Source organism: Carcharodon carcharias, unplaced genomic scaffold (assembly GCF_017639515.1).
Source record: "Carcharodon carcharias isolate sCarCar2 unplaced genomic scaffold, sCarCar2.pri scaffold_1042_ctg1, whole genome shotgun sequence".
NCBI classification, from domain to species: domain Eukaryota; kingdom Metazoa; phylum Chordata; class Chondrichthyes; order Lamniformes; family Lamnidae; genus Carcharodon; species Carcharodon carcharias.
Genome location: NW_024470919.1, coordinates 7,300 through 14,851, shown reverse-complemented (window position 1 = coordinate 14,851; position 7,552 = coordinate 7,300). Strand labels below are relative to the sequence as shown.

At 50.6% G+C, this 7,552-nt stretch overlaps 1 non-coding gene across 1 annotated transcript; it reads right to left on the bottom strand.

The window, feature by feature from the left end:
- Nucleotides 1–2,967: 2,967 nt before the first annotated feature.
- LOC121275129 lies at nt 2,968–3,153 on the bottom strand. Its single transcript, XR_005942361.1, has one exon. It is a non-coding gene; the product is annotated as a U2 spliceosomal RNA (small nuclear RNA).
- Between the last annotated feature and the right edge of the window lie 4,399 nt (nt 3,154–7,552).

Sequence of the window (7,552 nt, the reverse complement as noted above, 5' to 3'; positions counted from 1 at the left end):
CATGGTGGTCCCATGGGCCATCGATCTGGTCGGGAGGAAACGACTCTCGTTCCTCCGGCCTGGGGATTCTGCTGTGGGAGGCAGCTTCACCATCTCCCAGGTTAAGGAGGTGGTGGGCGGGCGCCTCCTCGTAGCAGACGTAATGTACAAGAATGCTCCACTCCGGTTAATTAACGTCTATGCCCCGTCACAAGGGGCTGAGCAGCTGGAGGTTTTTCAGCAGCTCCCACAGCTGCTGGCAACCTCCAGGAAAGTCATTCTGGGCGGTGACTTCAGCTGCATCATCGATGCGGCTGGACAATCCAGCAGGGCCGAGAGCAGATTGGATGCTACATCCAGATCCCTGATGGAAACAGTAAAGGATGCCAAGCTGCATGACGTCTTCAGCAACCCTGCAGACGGAGCGCAGCGTAGATACGCCTGGTCACGGCCTGACAGGTCCGTCTGTTCCAGGATAGATTTCCTGTTTATGTCCCGTGCGTTTACAGTCAGATCCACCGACGTCAAGCCGGTGTTCTTCTCTAACCGCTGCCTCCTACTGGCTGACTGCCACTTAGAGAAGGACCAGAGGGTGGGCTGGGGGGGCATGGAAGCTAAACGTGCAACTGCTGACCCCAGAGAACATTGAGGAGCTCAAGAGGGATTACAAAGGTTGGAGAACCATGAAACCCCTCTTTGAGTCACTGACACACTGGTGGGAAGCGATCAAGGGAAACATCAAGAGGTTTTTCATCCTCAAAGGCACCCAGAAAGCTAGAAAGGAACAGAGGGAAATGTCCCAACTCCAGAAAAACATGCAGAACCTGCTCTGGCTGCGGTCGATGGGGGGTCGATGTCAAGGAGGAACTCCAAGAGGTGAAGAGCCAACAAGCCTCGCTCTTTGCCTCGGAGGCCTCCAAGATCATCTTCCATTCCAGAGTCCGCTCCGTGGAGCAGGATGAGATGTGCTCACGTTTCTTCTTCCAACAGGTACACAGAGAGAGCTCTGTGATCAGCAGCCTGAAGGAAGAAGAAAGCTCAGTAAAGTCATCACAGTCTGACATTGAGGATCAGCAAATCCTTTTATGCCGGATTGTATGACGTGAAGCCCACAGACAGCACGGCCTCCCAGTCCTTCCTGTCCTCTATCACGGAGGTCTTAGACGACAGTACACGGGAGAGTCTGGACAAAGCGCTAACTCCTGACGAACTGACTAAGGCCCTTGAATCCTTCGAGAAAAGTAAAACTCCCGGAAGCGACAGCTTGCCGGCAGAGTTGTATTTGGCTCTGTGGGATTGGATTGGCCGAGACCTGCTAGAAGTGTACGAGAGTATGCTCCTGGCCGGCAGTATGTCAGAATCCATGAGGAAAGGCATCATCGCCCTTATCTACAAGCACAAGGGGGAAAGGGAGGAAATTAGAAATTGACGACCCATTTCACTGTTGAATGTGGACTATAGAATTCTGTCCAAGGTCATCGCCAATCGGGTCAAATCCGCTCTGGAGTTGGTGATCCATCCTGACCAGACCTGCACTGTGCCGGGCAGGAAGATCTCTGACAGCCTCGCGCAGCTCAGGGATACGATTGTCTATGTACAGGACAGGGGTGTGGACACCTGCCTCATCAGCCTGGATCAGGAGGCCTTTGACAGAATATCACACACATACATGGTGGATGTACTCTCCAAAATGGGGTTTGGGGAGGGAATTCGCAATTGGATCCAACTGCTCTACACTAACATCAGTAGCACAGTCTCTATCAATGGGTGGGAATCAGATAGCTTTCCTATTAAATCTGGAGTCAGGCAGGGCTGCCCTCTCTCCCCTGTCCTGTTTGTGTGTTGTATAGAACCCTTTGCTGAGTCCATCAGGAAGGATCCGGGTATAAGAGGAGTGACGATCCCAGGCAGTGGAGGCACTCAGATCAAAGCCTCCCTGTACATGGACGATGTCGCCGGCTTCTGCTCTGATCCGCTGTCGGTGCGCAGACTGATCCACATCTGTGACCGGTTCGAACTGGCCTCGGGAGCCAAGGTAAATCGTGGGAAGAGCGAGGCCATGTTCTTTGGGAACTGGACTGACCGATCATTTGTCCCCTTCACTGTCAGGGCTGACGGCCTGAAGGTGCTGGGGATATGGTTCGGAGGGACCAGGGCATGAGTTAGAAACTGGAAGGAGCGAGTGTCTATGGTGAAAAGAAAACTGGGCATGTGGGAGCGACGCTCCCTCTCCATTGCGGGTAAGAACCTGGTCATCAGGTGTGAGGCACTCTCGCTGTTGCTGTACGTGGCGCAGGTCTGGCCCATTCCACACTCCTGTGTGGTGGCGATCACCCGAGCCATATTCCGCTTTATCTGGAGGTCGAAAATGGATCGTGTCCGCAGGGACACGATGTACAAGTCTCTAGATAAAGGGGGAAAAAACGTGCCCAACATCGCCCTCATCCTGATGGCCACCTTTGTGTGCGGCTGCATCAAGCTATGCATAGACCCTCAGTACGCAAACACCAAGTGTCACTACATGCTGAGGTTCTACCTGTCCCCGGTGTTGTGAAGGATGGGTCTGGCCACACTGCCGCGGAACGCTCCAAGGAGTTGGACCGTGTCGGACCACCTGTCCCTGGTGGGAAAATTTATGCAGAGAAACACCTTTGACCACAAGTTCATCAGCCAGAGGTCGGCATGTAATGTCTTAGAGGCCCTGTGGGAAAAGGAGAGGGTGGATCCTGTGGGATGGTTCCCTGAGCAGACTGACAAAGTCATTTGGCAGAATGCCTCATCGCCAGAACTTTCCAACAAGCACCAAGACGTAGCTTGGCTGGTGGTGAGAAAGGCCCTCCCTGTAAGATACTTCCTACACGCCAGGAGTCTCACCCACTCTGCACGTTGCCCTCGAGGTGGCTGTGGTGGGGATGAGACCGTTGTTCACCTCCTTGTGGATTGTGCCTTTGTAAAGAAGGTCTGGAGAGAGATGCAGTGGTATCTGTCAAGGTTCATCCTGAGCAGTTCAGTGACACAGGACTCTGTGCTAAACGGGCTGTTCCCAGGGACACACACCGAGACAAACATCAACTGCAGCTGGAGGATCATCAACTTGGTGAAAGACACTCTTTAGTTTTAAAGTGATAAGAACAGAAACTACACTTGATCTTAGCCAAAAGGCCGACAAGCAATAACCCATAAACTGACGTCTACCCATCCCGTCTTCTAGGGCCACTGTCTGACCATCACTGTGGCTGCACATGGCCGAATGTGGGCTGAAGGGTCGACAAACAGCTTTGAGCATCGGGCCATTTGTCCCTTGACACAACATCCATGAAGCAGGGCCTGCAGAATCCCAAAATCCAACAGGGGTTATCATCCAAACTCTGGACTCCTACCTGACAATCAGCCCAAGGACACACCAGCATCAAGCCTGCAGTTGCACCAAAACCCAAAAGGGGGAACCATTCACCCTGGCCTCAATGAATCTGTCTCCCTCACAGCAAAAGTTCAGATCAGCAAAATCAATGATGGAAAGGAAAAGAAAGCTCTGACTTCGACTACAGCTCCTCACCCCCTGTTTCCTGTAAGGACTTGATCCCATTCTCTCAGTTCCGTCGCTTCCGTCGCATCTGTTCTGATGATGTTACCTTCAAAAACAGTTCCTCTGACATGTCCTCCTTCTTCCTTAACCAAGGTTTTCCACCCACGGTCGTTGACAGGGCCCTCAACCGTGTCCGGCCCATCTCCCGCACATCCGCCGTCACACCTTCTCCTCCCTCCCAGAAACATGATAGGGTCCCCCTTGTCCTCACTTATCACCCCACCAGCCTCCGCATTCAAAGGATCATCCTCTGCCATTTCCGCCAACTCCAGCATGATGCCACCACCAAACACATCTTCCCTTCACCCCCCCCTGTCGGCATTCCGTAGGGATCGCTCCCTCTGGGACACCCTGGTCCACTCCTCCATCACCCCCTACTCCACAACCCCTTCCTATGGCACCAGCCCATGCCCACGCAAAAGATGCAACATCTGCCCCTTCACTTCCTCTCTCCTCACTGTCCAAGGGCCCAAACACTCCTTTCAAGTGAAGCAGCATTTCACTTGCATTTCCCCCAACTTAGTCTACTGTATTCGTTGTTCGCAATGTGGTCTCCTCTACCTTGGAGAGACCAAACGTAAACTGGGTGACCGCTTTGCAGAACACCTGTGGTCTGTCCACAAGAATGACCCAAACCTCCCTGTCGCTTGCCATTTTAACAATCCACCCTACTCTCTTGCCCACATGTCTATCCTTGGCTTGCTGCATTGTTCCAGTGAAGCCCAACGCAAACTGGCAACACCTCATCTTCCGACTAGGTACTTTACAGCCTTCCGGACTGAATATTGATTCAACAACTTTAGGTTTTGAACTCACTCCTCCATCCCCACCCCCTTCCTGTTTCTTCCCCTTTCCTTTTGTTTTTTCCAATAATTTATATAAATTTTTCTTTTCCCACCTATTTCCAATATTTTTAAATCTTTTATGCTCCCCCACCCCCACTACAGCTATACCTTGAGAGCCCTACCAACCATTCTTAATTGGCACATTCGTTTAGATAATATCACCTTGTGTTCTTTTGTTCTATTGTTGGTGACATCTTTTGATGATCTGCTCCTATCACTGCTTGTATGTCCCTACAACCACACCACCCCCCCTCCACTTCTCCCCCCCCCACCCACCCACACCTTAAACCAGCTTACATTTCACCCCTCTCCTTGGATTCCTGTTTGCAGTTCTTGCAGAGGACGGCGCTGCAGTTGGCCACCACATGACCAGACTTGCTGCATGAGCGACAAAGTTTGGGTTGCCCAGCGTAGACAAGGTAGCCACAGCTTCCCCCGATAGTGAATCTGGAAGGAGGGTGGTAGGTGTCTCCCTTACTGTCGGTCTTGAGCGTGACCTTAACCTGGCGTTTACGTGTCCAAAACCCCTAATCATCTCTAACCGCGGTGCAGCTCCCAACCTTGTTGAAGTACCTGGTGAGGAAGGTGAGCACGTTGGTGACAGGGATGTGGGAGTTGTAAAGATTCACCGTCACCACCCGGTCCCATTGCAACAGCAGAGCAAAGAGTGGCACCACCGTCAGTATCTTCATCTCCGGCAGCTCTCTCTTCTCCTCGAACACCTTCAGGAACTTGACGCAAACTGCCACTCGCTTGAACGTCACATCGAAATATTCAGCGCTGGGAAAGTCTTGCAGGCAGTAGATCTCCGCAGCTTTATATCCACACACCTTCAACAGGATCTTCTTGGTGAAGAAGGCCAGATCCATGGGTTCTCCTCCTTCACTGTCCTTCACTGTCCCCCGGACGGTGTTGGGTACCCCATGGTATGGGGCTCAACTGGTTTTAGCCATCGCTTCACGACTACACTTGATCTTAGCCAAAAGGCCAAGAAGTCAATAGTGGGGGATTCAGTAATGCTAATGTTATTGAATGTCAGGAGGATATGGTTAGTTTCTCTGATTGGAGATTGTGGTTATCTGAGATACAATACACCTTTCAGAGAAAGTGAGCAGATTGATCACATGATTGTATTACCCAATTGCTGTGTAGCGCAGCTACCTTGTTACTCAGTAGTGATGGAATGGGTTCTGGTTTGAGAGGCACACAGGTCTTAGTGCTCTGTTACTTATGTGAATAAACAGCATCTGCTTCATTTTACAACAGCCTCTTCATCTGCATCATCTTGATTCCTAACTCATTCATCAGTAGATAGGCGTGCAACTGTGTTCACTGAGCAAAGCAGCCCAATAGAAGGGACATAACAGAGATGGCCAGTACCTGGCATTTGTGTGGCATGAAAGATACTGACCACTTGTCAGCCCAAGCCTGAATATTGTCCAGGTCTTGCTGCATTTGGACATGGACTGCTTCAGTCTCTGAGGAGTTGTGAATGGTGTTGAACATTGTGCAATCATCAGTGAAAGAGCCAGAGACATGGAAGTTGAGGCCACTGTGATCTTCAAGGCACTGGCATGGGGTGTCCACCCACAATGTTGGAGCTGACCTCAGGACCGATCCTCTGATGGATGGAGGTCACTGTCTCCCTGGAAAATCAGAGCCTCCTTCGGCATTGCACCTCGGACATATTGAGGTAGCTGCATCGCTGCCTGTAAACCCTGGCAGCAGGATAGTGGCATCTTCTGTGGCCCCTTCCACTTTGGACTACCTGCTGGTCCTGCGCCCCTTGTTTCTGCGCCTCTCCTCACACAGGTCCCTCCCCTGGAGGCTGCATTGGGACCCCTGGCCTCCTCTCCCTTCTGTCCCTCTCTTCCTCCTCAGAGGAGGTACCACCAGTGGAGAACACAATCCCCATTCCCAGGGTAAGGGAAGGCTGTCTGATACCTGGAAGGGCCCACACGGTCTGAAACTTCTGGGGGCCTTGAAGACAGCAATGGGTCCTGAAATGAAGCCTGGAAATGCTCAGAATGAAGCCCCGAACAGAGGTGAAGCTGCCAAGTTCCAATAAGCAGCCAGCAGCAAACTATCTCCCAAACTCCTCACTCCTCACACTGGCAATGCTGCTGACAGGGTTTACTCTGCCCTTGTGAGGTATCATTAAAAGTGAGCTGCCCGCCTCTCTGTGTGGTGAGTGTGATATCGTGTGGGTGATGTAAAATCACAAACGATTGTCTTTTTAATGACATTAAGCGGCCTCTTAATTGTGGATGGGCACAGCTCTGATACCCGTGTGCCCCCTGACCTCACGATTGTGAGTGTGCAGGATGACATCAGGACACCCGCCTGGCATCATCTGGCGCTATTGCAGGTCGATTCAGGTCGTCCACGAGCCCACCCACCCACACGGGGTAAACTCCTGCCCTGTTATTGATGATATACAGGCTGGTTCGAGAGCTGTGTCTGTCTGAACACCCATCCCATCAGTGAAATGAGAAACAACATTCGGAGATCATCAGGGAAAATTCTCTTTACACTTTTAATGTGACCCACAGAATACAAGACAACAACACACACCAAAGGAAAGAACTTCAGAATCTCCCAGTTACAGTAAAATGCCTAGTCAGGAACCCCAGGTTCCCCCCGCCCTGATATATGAACAAGTAAAGTACAATTGATAACATCTTCTTGAATCAGAATGAGGTTTTCTTGTGTTCACACCAAGCTCGGTCTTTCAGAAGTTTCATTCATGGTTAGTGTCGGCCTCTTGAATCATCATTGTCTTCCTGGAATGAACAGAATCAACAGACGGTCATTTTCAGATGGACTGAATTCGATCTGAGTTCAATGTTTAATTGTTGTTGATGGTCAAGAGGCAACTCTCGGACACACAGTCCCAGTTTATACTCACGTATGAAGACACATCAAGCGATCTTTCTGTTGACTTGCTTTTCACCTGTATTATTCAGATTTATTTGTGTGTCACAGAGGGCCAATGAGACAATTTACAACAAATATTGAGCATTGAAATTATCTTTAACCCATTAATAATTAAAACCATAAATGAGGAAATGTGAATCCTTTAAATGTCTCAGCTCCAGACATACAGTTAATTAACATGAGCACATACAGCTGACCCAGACTC